The 17803-nt window shown below is 37.6% G+C and overlaps 1 long non-coding RNA gene across 1 annotated transcript in view; it reads left to right on the forward strand.

The window, feature by feature from the left end:
• LOC133537802 (uncharacterized) overlaps nucleotides 1-17803 on the forward strand; it is a 190622-nt gene that overhangs the window by 11010 nt on the left and 161809 nt on the right. The window contains exon 2 of the long non-coding RNA XR_009802845.1: nucleotides 7591-7750. This is a non-coding gene — a long non-coding RNA (uncharacterized LOC133537802). The remainder of the gene's footprint in view (nucleotides 1-7590; nucleotides 7751-17803) is intronic.

Raw genomic sequence — 17803 nt, forward strand, 5'->3', positions numbered from 1 at the left:
TTCATATAAAACTTGCGGGCCGGACTAACATTAAAGTTTCATATTGAGGTGGGGGCCGCAAAATAACGTCCGCGTGTCTGGGACCCCTGACTTTTCCTGGAATTGTCTTTGCTCATCACCAACCCTTCTCTTCACTGCAGGCTTTGAAAAAGACATGTTTGGGGTTGTGGAATATATTTGTATTCAGCCCACGCACGGAGAATAATGTTATTTCCGCAATGTGTGTCGTTCCGCTTTTCCTCCCTACAGCAACACAGTGGTTGGCGGAAAGTACCGGGATAGCGAACGCAAAAGAGTGTTGGTCGGCATCATATAGAAATATATGTAGTGTTCATCGTGTGAGTCAATACAAATTAAATAATAATAACAATAAATAAAGGTTTGAATTGGTCCAGGTTATCGGGGACTGTTATTACTGACGGACAGGTGTCGCGGTGTGACTGCAGCCAGGCACGTAAGAAAACCCTCGTCTCTATGGCAACGTTTCTGTCGTTTTCACTCTTTTGCCGCTTTTCCACTAATGCAGAGGTAGGCAACCCAGAACGTTCATCGTGTGAGGCAATGCAAATTAAACAATTAAAAAAAAATACAAGTAAAGGTTTGAATTGGTCCAGGTTATCAGGGACTGTTTTTACTGACGGACAGGTGGTTGCGGTGTGACTGCAGCCAGGCACGTAAAAAAACCCTCGTCTCCAGGGCAACGTTTCTGTCGTTTTCACTCATTTGCCGCTTTTCCACTAATGCAGAGGTAGGCAACTCAGAACGTTGAAAGAGCCATTTTTGACTCTAACACAACGCTCTCAAGCGCCATTCATATAAAACTTGCGGGCCGGACTAACATTAAAGTTTCATATTGAGGTGGGGGCCGCAAAATAACGTCCGCGTGTCTGGGACCCCTGACTTTTCCTGGAATTGTCTTTGCTCATCACCAACCCTTCTCTTCACTGCAGGCTTTGAAAAAGACATGTTTGGGGTTGTGGAATATATTTGTATTCAGCCCACGCACGGAGAATAATGTTATTTCCGCAATGTGTGTCGTTCCGCTTTTCCTCCCTACAGCAACACAGTGGTTGGCGGAAAGTACCGGGATAGCGAACGCAAAAGAGTGTTAGTCGGCATCCTATAGAAATATATGTAGTGTTCGTGTGAGTCAATACAAATTAAATAATAATAACAATAAATAAAGGTTTGAATTGGTCCAGGTTATCGGGGACTGTTATTACTGACGGACAGGTGTCGCGTTGTGACTGCAGCCAGGCACGTAAGAAAACCCTCGTCTCCATGGCAACGTTTCTGTCGTTTTCACTCTTTTGCCGCTTTTCCACTAATGCAGAGGTAGGCAACCCAGAACGTTGAAAGAGCCATTTTTGACTCTAACACAATGCTCTCAAGCGCCATTCATATAAAACTTGCGGGCCGGACTAACATTAAAGTTTCATATTGAGGTGGGGGCCGCAAAATAAAGTCCGCGTGTCTGGGACCCCTGATCTAGAGGAAGTAAAAGTCGTAACAAGGTTTCCCTAGGTAAACAGTATACGTCGCACCGGCTGAAAATGCATGATAAAGATATACGTCGCACTGGAGTATAAGTCGCGTTTTTGGGGAAATTTATTTGAAAAAATCCAACAGCAAGAATAGACATTTGAAAGGTAATTTAAAATAAAGAATAGTGAACAACAGGCTGAATAAGTGTAGGTTATATGAGGCATAAATAAGCAACTGCTATGTTAACCTAACATATTATGGTAAGAGTCATTCAAATAACTATAACATATAGAACATGCTATACCTTTACCAAACTATCTCTCACTCCTAATCCATAAATCCCATGAAATCTTCTTCCTCGATGTCGCTTCTAAACAACTCTGCCAACTCCAAAGGTGTGCGCCGCTTCCTCTTGTCCTTTTCTGCTGCATATTTCACTACATCCAGCTTGTAATCTGCACTACATGATCTCATTTTCAGCGCCATTTTTGTTCAGCCCTTCTCGGTTTTTATAAGTTACCGCCAACCATGAAATGATCTTTGTCAAAAGCTACGGCAGTAGCATATAGCAGAGGGGTCACCAACACAGTGCCCGCGGGCACCAGGTCGCCCGTAAGGACCAGATGAGTCGCCCGCTGGCCTGTTCTAAAAATAGCTCAAATAGCAGCACTTACCAGTGAGCTGCCTCTATTTTTTAAATTGTATTTATTTACTAGCAAGCTGGTCTCGCTTTGTTTCGACATTTTTAATTCTAAGAGAAACAAAACTCAAATAGAATTTGAAAATCCTAGAAAATATTTTAAAGACTTGGTCTTCACTTGTTTAAATAAATTCATTAATTTTTTTACTTTGCTTCTTATAACTTTCAGAAAGACAATTTTAGAGAAAAAATAGGACCTTAAAAATTATTTTAGGATTTTTAAACACATATACCTTTTTACCTTTTAAATTCCTTCCTCTTCTTTCCTGACAATTTAAATCAATGTTCAAGTACATTTATTTGTTTTATTGTAAAGAATTTATGGTGGCAGAGGGGTTAGTGCGTCTGCCTCACAATACAAAGGTCCTGCAGTCCTGGGTTCAATTCCAGGCTCGGGATCTTTCTGTGTGGAGTTTGCATGTTCTCCCCGTGAATGCGTGGGTTCCCTCCGGGTACTCCGGCTTCCTCCCACCTCCAAAGACATGCACCTGGGGATAGGCCCCTCCCACCTCCAAAGACATGCACCTGGAGATAGGCCCCTCCCACCTCCAAAGACATGCACCTGGGGATAGGTTGATTGGCAACACTAAATGGTCCCTAGTGTGTGAATGTTGTCTGTCTATCTGTGTTGGCCCTGCGATGAGGTGGCGACTTGTCCAGGGTGTACCCTGCCTTCCGCCCGATTGTAGCTGAGATAGGCGCCAGCACCCCCCGCGACCCCAAAAGGGAATAAGCGGTAGAAAATGGATGGATGGATGATAAATAAATTTTAATTCTTCATTTTAGCTTCTGTTTTCGACGAAGAATATTTGTGAAATATTTCTGCAAATTTTTTGATTAAAATTCAAAAAAAATATTCTGGCAAATCTAGAAAATCTGAAGAATCAAATGTAAATTTTGTATTAAAGTCATTTGAATTTATTTTAAAAAATGTGTTCTGGAAAATATAGAAGAAATGATTTGTCTTTGTTAGAAATATAGCTTGGTCCAATTTGTTATATTCTAACAAAGTGCAGATTGGATTTTAACCTATTTAAAACATGTCAGCAAAAATTCTAAAATTAATTTTAATCAGGAATAATGACTAATGATGTTCCATAAATTATTTATTTTTTTCAAAATGATTTGAATTAGCTAGTTTTTCCTCTTTTTTTCGGTTGAATATGCAATTCAAAGTGTCGAAATTGAAGATAAACTGTTTCGAAATAAAATTTTCTTTTTTTCGTATTTTTTCCTCTTTAAAATCGTTCAATTAAGTGTTTTTTTCATCATTTATTCTCGACAAAAAACCTTCCGTAGAAGGAAAAAAAATGTAAGACGGAATGACAGACAGAAATACCCTTTTTTTTGGTGATATTTATGTTTCTTTATATATTTATTGTGATAAATCAGTAAGATGATCAGTGTTTCCACAAAGATAAATATTGAATTGAATTGAATTATATTTATATAGCGCATTTTCTCTAGTGACTCAAAGCGCTTTACATAGTGAAACCCAATATCTAAGTTCCATTTAAACCAGTGTGGGTGGCACTGGGAGCAGGTGGGTAAAGTGTCTTGCCCAAGGACACAACGGCAGTGACTAGATTGGCGGAAGCGGGAATCGAACCTGCAACCCTCAAGTTGTTGGCACGGCCGCTCTACCAACCGAGCTATACTGCCAATATAGCTCGGTTGTTGTTTAAATATAAAACATTATTAATAATAGAGTTAAAGGTAAATTGAGCAAATTGGCTATTTCTGGCAATTATTTTAAGTGTGTATCAAACTGGTAGCCCTCTGCATTAATCAGTACCCAAGAAGTAGCTCTTGCTTTCAAAAAGCTTGTGACCCCTGTTTTACGGTAATGTTAATAATTTCACACATAAGTCGCACCCCCGTCCAAACTATGAAATAAACTGTGACTTATGGTCCGAAAAATACGGTACTTTTGATTGCTCACATTTTCAGTAGAGCCAAGATAAATTCATAAAAGAAGCAAACTTCATGAATGTTTTTTGTGAGCAACAAGTATGTGCTCCAATCACTACATCACAAAAAAAATAAGAGTTGTAGAAATGATTGGCAACTCAAAACAGCCATGACATGATATCCTTTACAAGTGGATGTAAACTTTTGACCAGGACTGTATGTGACTGTCTTTGTGTCGACTGTGATTGACTGATGGACAGTCCAGTCTGCCCTTTGCTGTATTTCACTTTGGTGAAGGCTCCAGACCCCGAGTAAGATCAGCTGTAGATAATGGATGGCTGAAGGGATTTGTTCACAAGCATGCACAGTATGTACAAGACAGGTTTAGCAGGGGGTGGATGATTTGTGATGATGTATTTTTACACGTCTGTGAGTCATCAATATTCCGAGTGTGTTCCAGCATGCTCGCTAGGAAGGATGTCAGGTTTTTTATTTTCCCCTCCTATAAACCCCATTTCCATATGAGTTGGGAAATTGTGTTAGATGTAAATATAAACAGAATACAATGATTTGCAAATCCTTTTCAAGCCATATTCAGTTGAATATGCTACAAAGACAACATATTTGATGTTCAAATAATCATTAACTTTAAAACTTGATGCCAGCAACACGTGACAAAGAACTTGGCAAAGGTGGCAATAAATACTGATAAAGTTGAGGAATGCTCATCAAACACTTATTTGGAACATCCCACAGGTGTGCAGGCTAATTGGGAACAGGTGGGTGCCATGATTGGCTATAAAAACAGCTTCCCAAAAAATGCTCAGTCTTTCACAACTTGTCCACAACTGCGTGAGCAAATAGTCAAACAGTTTAAGAACAACCTTTCTCAAAGTGCAATTGCAAGAAAGTTAGGGATTTCAACATCTACGCTCCATAATATCATCAAAAGGTTCAGAGAATCTGCAGAAATCACTCCACGTAAGCGGCATGGCCGGAAACCAACATTGAATGACCGTGACCTTCCATCCCTCAGACGGCACTGTTTCAAAAACCAACATCAATCTATAAAGGATATCACCACATGGGCTCAGGAACACTTCAGAAAACCACTGTCACTAAATACAGTTCGTCACTACATCTGTAAGTGCAAGATAAAGTTCTGCTATGCAAAGCAAAAGCCATTTATCAACAACATCCAGAATCGCCGCCGGCTTCTCTGGGCCTGAGATCATCTAAGATGGACTGATGAAAAGTGTTCTGTGGTCTGACGAATCCACTTTTCAAATTGTTTTTGGAAATATTCGACATCGTGTCATCCGGACCAAAGGAGAAGCGAACCATCCGGACTGGTATCGACGCAAAGTTGAAAAGCCAGCATGTGTGATGGTATGGGGGTGCATTAGTGCCCAAGGCATGGGTAACTTACACATCTGTGAAGGCACCATTAATGCTGAAAGGTACATACAGGTTTCGGAACAACACATGCTGCCATCTAAGCGCCGTCTTTTTCATGGACGCCCCTGCTTATTTCAGCAAGACAATGCCAAGTCACATTCAGCACGTGTTACAACAGCGTGGCTTCATAAAAAAAAGAGTGTGGGTACTTTCCTGGCCCGCCTGCAGTCCAGACCTGTCTCCCATGGAAAATGTGTGGCGCATTATGAAGCGTAAAATACGACAGCGGAGACCCCGGAATGTTGAACGACTGAAGCTCTACGTAAAACAAGAATGGGAAAGAATTCCACTTTCAAAACTTCAACAATTAGTTTCCTCAGTTCCCAAACGTTTATTGAGTGTTGTTAAAAGAAAAGGTGATGTAACACAGTGGTGAACATGCCCTTTCCCAACTACTTTGGCACGTGTTGCAGCCATGAAATTCTAAGTTAATTATTTTCACAAAAAAAATAAAGTTTATGAGTTTGAACATCAAATATGTTGTCTTTGTAGCATATTCAACTGAATATGGCTTGAAAAGGATTTGCAAATCATTGTATTCTGTTTATATTTACATCTAACACAATTTCCCAACTCATGTGGAAACGGGGTTTGTAAAATGAGCAAGTCACTGCTGTGACATCACTTTCTGTCACGGCCTCACCTGTCTGCAAACAATGTTCCATCTGTCAACAACGCTTTTGCTCCGTGTTAACAGACGCCACCGAGCGCGTTCCAAACATACCAGCCACGCTTAACGTCGTCATTTACTTGGCTTGCACTTACTCGTTGAAGGAAATGGTGACACGGGATAGTTGATTCATGAAAACTTGCAAAGTGGGCTGCTGTTATTTTTCATGAAACTTTATGATATTGTTATTGTGACAAACAGGATATTATTGATGGACACCGTATTTCCTTGAATTGCCGCCAAGCGCTAATTATTTTAAAACCTCTTCTCACTCCGGCACTTACCAAAGGCATGCGGTAAATTTAGGCCTGCGCTTATATATTTGAGTGTGATGTAAGGATACCATCATGAAAGCACATTTAATAAAAAAAACTTTATTATGGTCTTACCTTTACTTATAAATGAAGTCCATGCGCAGCTCCTTCTGATCAAAAGCATCGATAACTTGTTTATAGAAGTCTTCCTTATCTTTCTTCAGTTTTAAAAGTCTCTGTCTCCTTTATTACCTCCTGCTTCGATTGAAAGTCCAGTTTAGAAAACTGTTTTATTTTAGATATGTAATCCTTCATGTTAAAAGTGCAAGCGAGAGGAAAAAATAAACGATTGCTGCTTGTTGTCACTTCTTCTGCAGCCGAGTAGTCGCAAGAAGGATCACTAGCGCCCTCTACCACCAGGAGGCGGGAGTCATTTAATGACTCATATTTGACACACGCAGCTACGGTATATTAATAAAACATAGCTGCTTACTGTTCTTTTTAGCATATTCAATAGTTTAAATCCTACTGAATAGCTCTTGATCTTCTTCCCTTTATGCGATTTCAAATGATTGAAATCAGCCTCCTCCATTTTGAAAATGATGACAGGGGAAGTGTCACTCGTGACGTGATGAGTTTGACCCTGTGGATATTCTAGATGTGCGCTAAAAAAAATAATATTTTGCGGAACGAGTTTGAGCCGGCGGTAATGCTAAGCATGCGCTAATTATTTTGCAGGCGCATATAAAATACCCGGCGGCAATTCAAGGAAATACGGTAGTTGTAGTAAAAGGATCAAATAGAAGTAAAGAATATTTGATAATTCCTGATATAGAAAGTATATGAATGTACAATAGAAAATCAAAGGGCTACGAGGTCAAAAATGTTTACAACTGCTGCCTTAAACTGTACCTTTTGTATTGGATCTCGGGTGTACAGATGGGCGTATTTTATGAATGGATTTGTTGTTTTTCTTGCAAGTCCCATAATTCTCACCATGCCTTTTTTGTTGCAACTCATTGATTCCATTTTATGGATATGATTTCTTCCTGCTGTTCCAAGGAGAGAGGAAAATCCATACCAATGCCTCCTTGTGTGTCCTTGCACTGCAGGTGCATTCCACCATGGGGGCATCATCCATGTTGAGGGGACCCAGTGAGGGACATGGAGATCATCTACCAGGAGCCGAGCCCAAAGGACGAAGAGATGATGGTCCCCATTATTGACAAGCTGGAGAAGACGGCCATTAGACAAGAACCTCCAACTAAATATGTGAGTCACTGTCTCAGCAGGCTCTTTGCTCCCCCCTCACACGCCTGTCTATCAGCCCCCCCGTGCAGCACAGCACAAATAACCCTCCCACACACACACACACACACACACACATGTATTTCTGACCTTCTTGGGACCTGCAAAAACTGCCTACCTCTTTAGGACCACCCTTTCTAGATATATAAAATATTTGCATTTACAACATTAATAATATATACATACTATGCAAATATAAAAACGTTTATTGTGAAAAATGAGTTGGAATTTCACAAGAAAAAGGTCACAATTTCAAAAGAAAAACTTAAAATGTTGGCAGTATTAGAATAAGTCGTAATTTTACTCAACGAAAGAAAAAAAGAACATTTGTGCAATATTATGATAAATGTTGGAATTTTGCTCATTATTACTCACAATTTTAAACACACACATTCATGTATTTCTGACCTTCTTGGGACCTGCGAAAAATGCCTACCTCTTTAGGACCACCCCTTCTAGATATATGAAATATTTGCATTTACAACATTAATAATATATACATACTATGCAAATATAAAAACGTTTGTTGTGAAAAATGAGTTCGAATTTCACAAGAAAAAGGTCACAATTTCATAAGAAAAACTTAGAATTTTGGTGGTATTAGAATAAGTCGTAATTTTAGTCAACGCAAGTCAAAATTGTACAAGAAAAACTGAACATTTGTGCAATATTATGATAAAACTTGCAATTTTGCTCAATTAGTCGCAATTTTACACGCACAGACTCACACACACACACACACACACACACACACACACACACACACACACACACACACACACACACACACACACACATTCATGTACATCTTACCTGCTTGGGACCTGCAAAAACTGCCTACCTCTTTAGGACCACCCTTTCTAGATATATAAAAGATTTACATTTACAACATTAATAATATATACATACTATGCACTTACAAAAACGTTTATTGTGAAAAATGAGTTGGAATTTCACAAGAAAAAGGTCACAATTTCAAAAGAAAAACTTAAAATGTTGGCGGTATTAGAATAAGTCGTAATTTTACTCAACGCAAGAAAAAAAGAACATTTGTGCAATATTATGATAAAAGTTGGAATTTTGCTCAATATTAGTCGCAATTTTACACACACACACACACACACATATTCATGTACATCTTACCTTCTTGGGACCTGCAAAAACTGCCTACCTCTTTAGGACCACCCCTTCTAGATATATAAAATATTTGCATTTACAACATTAATAATATATACATACTATGCACTTACAACAACATTTGTTGTGAAAAATGAGTTGGAATTTCACAAGAAAAAGGTCACAATTTCAAAAGAAAAACTTAGAATTTTGGTGGTATTAGAATAAGTCGTAATTTTACTCATCGCAAGTCAAAATTGTACAAGAAAAACTGAACATTTGTGCAATATTATGATAAAAGTTGGAATTTTGCTCAATATTAGTTGCAATTATACAAGAAAACTTTAAAATGTTGGTAATTTTACTCAACAAAAGTCTCCCTTTTTTTAAGAACATTTTAAAATGTTGGCAATATTATAATAATCGGAATTTTACTTGGCAAAATTATGACAAAAGTCATCATTTTTACTCAAAACGTTTTACAAGAACAACAAAAACATTGGCAATGTTGTGATAAAAGTAATAATTTTATTAGACAAATGTCAACATTTTCAATTAAAAAGTAATCATTTTATGAGAAAACATTGCAATATTACAGAAACAATATGAGAACTTGTTCCCAATTTTATAGGAAAAAAGTTAACACATTGTGAGAAAAAGACTGCTTTTAGTTAATTTATATATATATTGATTTTTTTGTTTGTAATTGGTTATTTACTTCAAGTTATTACAGTATGTTTCTATATATATATTTTTAAATTAATTTTGGCCACATTTTGTTATTTCATATGTTGGCCAGAGTGGGAAAACTTCAAATTTTTACACACACTTGTTATTTCATATGTTGACCAGAGGGGGAGCACTTTAAAAGCAAAACACAGTCATAGGGAAAAAATCCTTCTTTCTGTGAGGAACCAGGATTTATGACAGCACTTGTTCACGAATCCTCATATGGAAGATACTTTTCATTCTTCATGTCTCAAGAATGGTAGAAATACAAGAACACACACATTTTTGTATTTGTTTCCTTTTTGAGACCTGAGAAAAATGCCTACCTCTTTAGGACCACCCTGTCTAGATATATAAAGATGTGTATTTACAATATTAATAATATATACATACTATGCAAATATTTTAAAAAAAACTTGTTGTGAAAAATGAGTTGGAATTTCACAAGAAAAAGGTCACAATTTCATAAGAAAAACTTATAATTTTGGTGGTATTAGAATAAGTCGTAATTTTACTCAACGCAAGTCAAAATTGTACAAGAAAAACTGAACATTTGTGCAATATTATGATAAAAGTTGCAATTTTGCTCAATTAGTCACAATTTTACACGCACACACACACACACACACACACACACACACACACACACACACACACACATTCATGTACAGCTTACCTTCTTGGGACCTGAGAAAACTGCCTACCTCTTTAGGACCACCCTTTCTAGATATATAAAAGATTTACATTTACAACATTAATAATATATACATACTATGCACTTACAAAAACATTTGTTGTGAAAAATGAGTTGGAATTTCACAAGAAAAAGGTCACAATTTCAAAAGAAAAACTTAGAATTTTGGCAGTATTAGAATAAGTCGTAATTTTACTCAACGCAAGAAAAATAGAACATTTGTGCAATATTATGATAAAAGTTGGAATTTTGCTCATTATTACTCGCAATTTTAAACACACACATTCATGTATTTCTGACCTTCTTGGGACCTGCGAAAAATGCCCACATCTTTAGGACCACCCCTTCTAGATATATGAAATATTTGCATTTACAACATTAATAATATATACATACTATGCACTTACAAAAACATTTGTTGTGAAAAATGAGTTGGAATTTTACAAGAAAAAGGTCACAATTTCATAAGAAAAACTTAAAATTTTGGTGGTATTAGAATAAGTCGTAATTTTACTCAACGCAAGTCAAAATTGTACAAGAAAAACTGAACATTTGTGCAACGTTATGATAAAAGTTGGAATTTTGCTCAATTAGTCGCAATTTTACACGCACGCACTCACACACACACACACACACACACACACACACACACACACATTCATGTACATCTTACCTGCTTGGGACCTGCAAAAACTGCCTACCTCTTTAGGACCACCCTTTCTAGATATATAAAAGATTTACATTTACAACATTAATAATATATACATACTATGCACTTACAAAAACGTTTATTGTGAAAAATGAGTTGGAATTTCACAAGAAAAAGGTCACAATTTCAAAAGAAAAACTTAAAATGTTGGCGGTATTAGAATAAGTTGTAATTTTACTCAACGCAAGAAAAAAAGAACATTTGTGCAATATTATGATAAAAGTTGGAATTTTGCTCAATATTAGTCGCAATTTTACACACACACACACACACACACACATATTCATGTACATCTTAACTTCTTGGGACCTGCAAAAACTGCCTACCTCTTTAGGACCACCCCTTCTAGATATATAAAATATTTGCATTTACAACATTAATAATATATACATACTATGCACTTACAAAAACATTTGTTGTGAAAAATGAGTTGGAATTTCACAAGAAAAAGGTCACAATTTCAAAAGAAAAACTTAGAATTTTGGCGGTATTAGAATAAGTCGTAATTTTACTCATCGCAAGTCAAAATTGTACAAGAAAAACTGAACATTTGTGCAATATTATGATAAAAGTTGGAATTTTGCTCAATATTAGTTGCAATTATACAAGAAAACTTTAAAATGTTGGTAATTTTACTCAACAAAAGTCTCCCTTTTTTGAAGAAAATTTTAAAATGTTGGCAATATTATAATAATCGGAATTTTACTTGGCAAAATTATGACAAAAGTCATCATTTTTACTCAAAACGTTTTACAAGAACAACAAAAACATTGGCAATGTTGTGATGAAAGTAATAATTTTATTAGACAAATGTCAACATTTTCAATTAAAAAGTAATCATTTTATGAGAAAACATTGCAATATTACAGAAACAATATGAGGATTTGTTCCCAATTTTATAGGAAAAAAGTTAACACATTGTGAGAAAAAGACTGCTTTTAGTTAATTTATATATATATTGATTTTTTTGTTTGTAATTGGTTATTTACTTCAAGTTATTACAGTATGTTTCTATATATATATTTTTAAATTAATTTTGGCCACATTTTGTTATTTCATATGTTGGCCAGAGTGGGAAAACTTCAAATTTTTACACACACTTGTTATTTCATATGTTGACCAGAGGGGGAGCACTTTAAAAGCAAAACACAGTCAATAGGAAAAAAAATCCTTCTTTCTGTGAGGAACCAGGATTTATGTCATCACTTGTTCACACCTCCTCATATGGAAGATACTTTTCATTCTTCATGTCTCAAGAATGGTAGAAATACAAGAACACACACATTTTTGTATTTGTTTCTATTTTGAGACCTGAGAAAAATGCCTACCTCTTTAGGACCACCCTGTCTAGATATATAAAGATGTGTATTTACAATATTAATAATATATACATACTATGCAAATATAAAAAAAAACTTGTTGTGAAAAATTAGTTGGAATTTCACAAGAAAAACTTTGAATTTTGGCAGCATTATAGTCGTATTTTTACTCCACAAAAGTCACCATTTTATAAGAAAACTTCAAAATGTTGGCAATATTATAATAATCATTAGAATTTTATTAGGCAAAATTATGACAAAAGTAATCATTTTACTCAATGTCACTGTTTTACAAGAACAACAAAGAAATTGCCAATATTGTGATTAAAAAGTGTGAATTTTATAGGACAAATGTCACCATTTTGCATTAAAAAGTAATAATTTTACGAGAAAATATTGCAATTTTACAGAAACAGAAAGAATACAAGAATTTGTTCCAGGTTTTTGAAGAAAAAAGTCATCACATTGTGAGAAAAAGACTGATTTTAGTGAATGTATTTATAAAAAATTTTTAAATTGTTTTTTAATCTTCATTATTTACTTTAAGTTATTATAGAATGTCTCAATATACATGTTTGTTTATTAAAAAAAAAAAAAAAACTGCCAAATGTGGCGCATTTCAGTTTTTTACACAAACTTGTTATTTCATATGTTGGCCAGAGGGGGAGCACTTTTAAAACCGACGCACAATCAATTTGAAAAATCCCTCCTTTTTAGGACCACCCTTATTTTGATGTGTTTGCGACCATGATTTATGTCATCACTTGTTCACACCTCCTCATATGGAAGATACTTTTCCTTCTTCATGTCTCAAGAATGGTAGAAATACAAGAACACATACACACACATTCTTGTATTTGTTTCCTTTTTGAGACCTGAGAAAAATGCCTCCCTCTTTAGGACCACCCTGTCTAGATATATAAAGATGTGTATTTACAATATTAATAATATATACATACTATGCAAATATTAAAAAAATAACTTGTTGTGAAAAATTAGTTGGAATTTCACAAGAAAAACTTTGAATTTTGGCAGCATTATAGTCGTATTTTTACTCCACAAAAGTCACCATTTTATAAGAAAACTTCAAAATGTTGGCAATATTATAATAATCATTAGAAATTTATTAGGCAAAATTATGACAAAAGTAATCATTTTACTCAATGTCACTGTTTTACAAGAACAACAAAGAAATTGCCAATATTGTGATTAAAAAGTGTGAATTTTATAGGACAAATGTCACCATTTTGCATTAAAAAGTAATAATTTTACGAGAAAATATTGCAATTTTACAGAAACAGAAAGAATACAAGAATTTGTTCCAGATTTTTGAAGAAAAAAGTCGTCACATTGTGAGAAAAAGACTGATTTTAGTTAATTTATTTATAAAACATTTTTTAATTGTTTTTTAATCTTCATTATTTACTTTAAGTTATTATAGAATGTCTCAATATACATGTTTGTTTATTTTAAAAAAAAAAAAAAAGCCAAATGGGGCGCATTTCTGTTTCTTACATACACTTGTTATTTCATATGTTGGCCAGAGAGGGAGAGCCCTTCTAAAACCAACACGCACAGTCAATTTGAAAAATCCCTCCTTTTTAAGACCACCCTCATTTAGGTCATCCCTTGTTCACACCTCCTCATGTGGAAGATACTTTTCCTTCTTCATGTCTCAAGAATGGTAGAAATACAAGAACACACACACACAAAAACACATACACATACACATTCTTGTATTTGTTTCCTTTTCGAGACCTGAGAAAAATGCCTACCTCTTTAAGACCACCCTGTCTAGATATATAAAGATGTGTATTTACAATATTAATAATATTTACATACTATGCAAATATAAAAAAAAAAAAAACTTGTGAAAAATTTGTTGGAACTTCACAAAAAAAACTTAGAATTTTGGCAGCATTATAGTCGTATTTTTACTCCACAAAAGTCACCATTTTATAAGAAAAGTTTAAAATGTTGGCAATGTTATAATAATCATAAAAATTTTACTTGGCAAAATTATGACAAAAGTAATCATTTTACTCAATGTCACTGTTTTACAAGAACAACAGAAAAATTGGCAATATTGTGATTAAAAAGTCTGAATTTTATACTACAAATGTCACCATTTTGCATTAAAAAGTTATAATTTTGCGAGAAAATATTGCAATTTTACAGAAACAGAAAAAATACAAGAATTTGTTCCCGATTTTGAAGAAAAAAAGTCGACACACTGAGAAAAAGACTGATTTTAGTTAATTTAGTTATACATTTTTTTGTAATTGTTTTTTATTCTTCATTATTTACTTCGAGTTATTATAGAATGTCTCAATATACATGTTTGTTTATTTAAAAAAAAAAAAAAAAAAACTGCCAAATGGGGCGCATTTCTACCTCAGCGACCTCAGCCCCAGAAATAGGTGGGTCCACCACAGATTCCCCAGGCACTGCTTCCTCATAGGAAGACGTGTTGGATGCTGTGGGGCTGTCTTGGTTGACAAGACTCTGCAGCATCGCGTGGACATCGGGGGCGGTACCTCTGGATTGGCAGACCGGGGTGGTGGTTCCTCTCTTTAAGAAGGGGGGACCGGAGGGTGTGTTCCAACTATGGTGGGATCACACTCCTCAGCCTTCCCGGTAAGGTTTATTCAGGTGTACTGGAGAGGAGGCTACGTCGGATAGTCGAACCTCGGATTCAGGAGGAACAATGTGGTTTTCGTCCTGGTCGTGGAACTGTGGACCAGCTCTATACTCTGGGCAGGGTTCTTGAGGGTGCATGGGAGTTTGCCCAAACAGTCTACATGTGCTTTGTGGACTTGGAGAAGGCATTGGACCGTGTCCCTCGGTAAGTCCTGTGGGGAGTGCTCAGAGAGTATGGGGTATCGGACTGTCTTATTGTGGCGGTCCGCTCCCTGTATGATCAGTGCCAGAGCTTGGTCCGCATTGCCGGCAGTAAGTAGAACACATTTCCAGTGAGGGTTGGACTCCGCCAAGGCTGTCCTTTGTCACCGATTCTGTTCATAACTTTTATGGACAGAATTTCTAGGCGCAGTCAAGGCGTTGAGGGGTTCTGGTTTGGTGACCGCAGGATTAGGTCTCTGCTTTTTGCAGATGATGTGGTCCTGATGGCTTCATCTGACCGGGATCTTCAGCTCTCGCTGGATCGGTTCGCAGCCGAGTGTGAAGCTACTGGAATGAGAATCAGCACCTCCAAGTCCGAGTCCATGGTTCTCGACCGGAAAAGAGTGGAGTGCCATCTCCGGGTTGGGGAGGAGACCCTGCCCCAAGTGGAGGAGTTCAAGTACCTAGGAGTCTTGTTCACGAGTGAGGGAAGAGTGGATGGTGAGATCGACAGGCGGATCGGTGCGGCGTCTTCAGTAATGCGGACGTTGTACCGGTCCATTGTGGTGAAGAAGGAGCTGAGCCGGAAGGCAAAGCTCTCAATTTACCGGTCCATCTACGTTCCCATCCTCACCTATGGTCATGAGCTTTGGGTCATGACCGAAAGGATAAGATCACGGGTACAAGCGGCCGAAATGAGTTTCCTCCGCCGTATGGCGGGGCTCTCCCTTAGAGATAGGGTGAGAAGCTCTGCCATCCGGGAGGAACTCAAAGTAAAGCCGCTGCTCCTCCACATGGAGAGGAGCCAGATGAGGTGGTTCGGGCATCTGGTCAGGATGCCACCCGAACGCCTCCCTAGGGAGGTGTTTAGGGCACGTCCAACCGGTAGGAGGCCACGGGGAAGACCCAGGACACGTTGGGAAGACTATGTCTCCCGGCTGGCCTGGGAACGCCTCGGGATCCCCCGGGAAGAGCTAGACGAAGTGGCTGGGGAGAGGGAAGTCTGGGTTTCCCTGCTTAGGCTGTTGCCCCCGCGACCCGACCTCGGATAAGCGGAAGATGATGGATGGATGGATGGATGGGGCGCATTTCAGTTTTTTACACACACTTGTTATTTCATATGTTGGCTAGAGGGGGAGAGCCCTACTAAAACCGACACTCACAGTCAATTCTAAAAATCCCTCCTTTTTAGGACCACCCTCGTTTATGTCATCCCTTGTTCACACCTCCTCATGTGGAAGATACTTTTCCTTCATGTCTCAAGAAGGGTAGAAATACAAGAACACACACATCGGCAAAAGAAGAAAAAAAAGTGTTTTTCTTAATCTGGACGCAATAAGCCCCCCCCTCCTTCGCCCCCTCGGCCCATTTTCTCTCTTTGTGAGATTGAAAGTGATCAGGGGTCAGAGGTTTGCTGCTGTAGAAATCATTAATAGAGAGTTACTTATTCAGTAGACGACCCCGGGTCATTGCTCTGGGCTAATGAAAGTCTTTCCACACCGCTCCTCTTTTTTTTTTTTTTTTTTGTATCTGAAGTAAAGGTGAAATCCTGCAGCAGCTTCAGTCAGGTCTTGCATGTTTGAATCCAATGTCAGCCTTAGACGTATTTCTTCATATTTCAAACATTTTTTTTTTTTTTTTTTTTTAGCAATAAGTTAATCACAGGGTTGCTGTGGATTAATTCTGATTATTCACAAATAAAATAGCATATAAAATAGCACATATAAAAGTAACATAAAGGCATTGGATCAACTACAGCAGGGGTGTCCAAACTTTTTCCACTGAGGGCCACACACTGAAAATTCAAAGCAAGCGGGGGCCTTTTTGATATTTTTTTTATTTTAAAAAATACAATCCATCCATCCATTTCCTACCGCTTATTCCCTTTCGGGGTCGCTGGCGCCTATCTCAGCTACAATCGGGCGGAAGGCGGGGTACACCTTGGACAAGTCGCCACCTCATCGCAGAGCCAACACAGATAGACAGACAACATTCCAACATTACAATACAATATATGTATAAAAAATATACATTTCAGCCTCCACTCAGGCTTGAACCCAAAAGGATTTGGCCAAAAAAATAAAAAAATGTCTCATGTCATTTAAGTCTCATCTAAGTCTCATCTTAAAACTCATCTGTATACTCTAGCCTTTAAATAGACCTCCTTTTTAGACCAGTTGATCTGCCGCTTCTTTTCTTTCTCCTATGTCCCCCCCTCCCTTGTGGAGGGGGTCCGGTCCGATGACCATGGATGAAGTACTGACTGTCCAGAGTCGAGACCCAGGATGGCCCGCTCGTCGGGACCCAGGATGGACCGCTCGCCTGTGTATCGGTTGGGGACATCTCTACGCTGCTGATCCGCTTGAGATGGTTTCCTGTGGACGGGACTCTCACTGCTGTCTTGGAGCCACTATGGATTGAACTTTCACAGTATCATGTTAGACCCGCTCGACATCCATTGCTTTCGGTCCCCTAGAGGGGGGGGTTGCCCACATCTGAGGTCCTCTCCAAGGTTTCTCATAGTCAGCATTGTCACTGGCGTCCCACTGAATGTGAATTCTCCCTGCCCACTGGGTGTGAGTTTTCCTTGCCCTTTTGTGGGTTCTTCC

Source organism: Nerophis ophidion, linkage group LG19 (genome assembly GCF_033978795.1).
Source record: "Nerophis ophidion isolate RoL-2023_Sa linkage group LG19, RoL_Noph_v1.0, whole genome shotgun sequence".
Taxonomy (NCBI): Eukaryota; Metazoa; Chordata; class Actinopteri; order Syngnathiformes; family Syngnathidae; genus Nerophis; species Nerophis ophidion.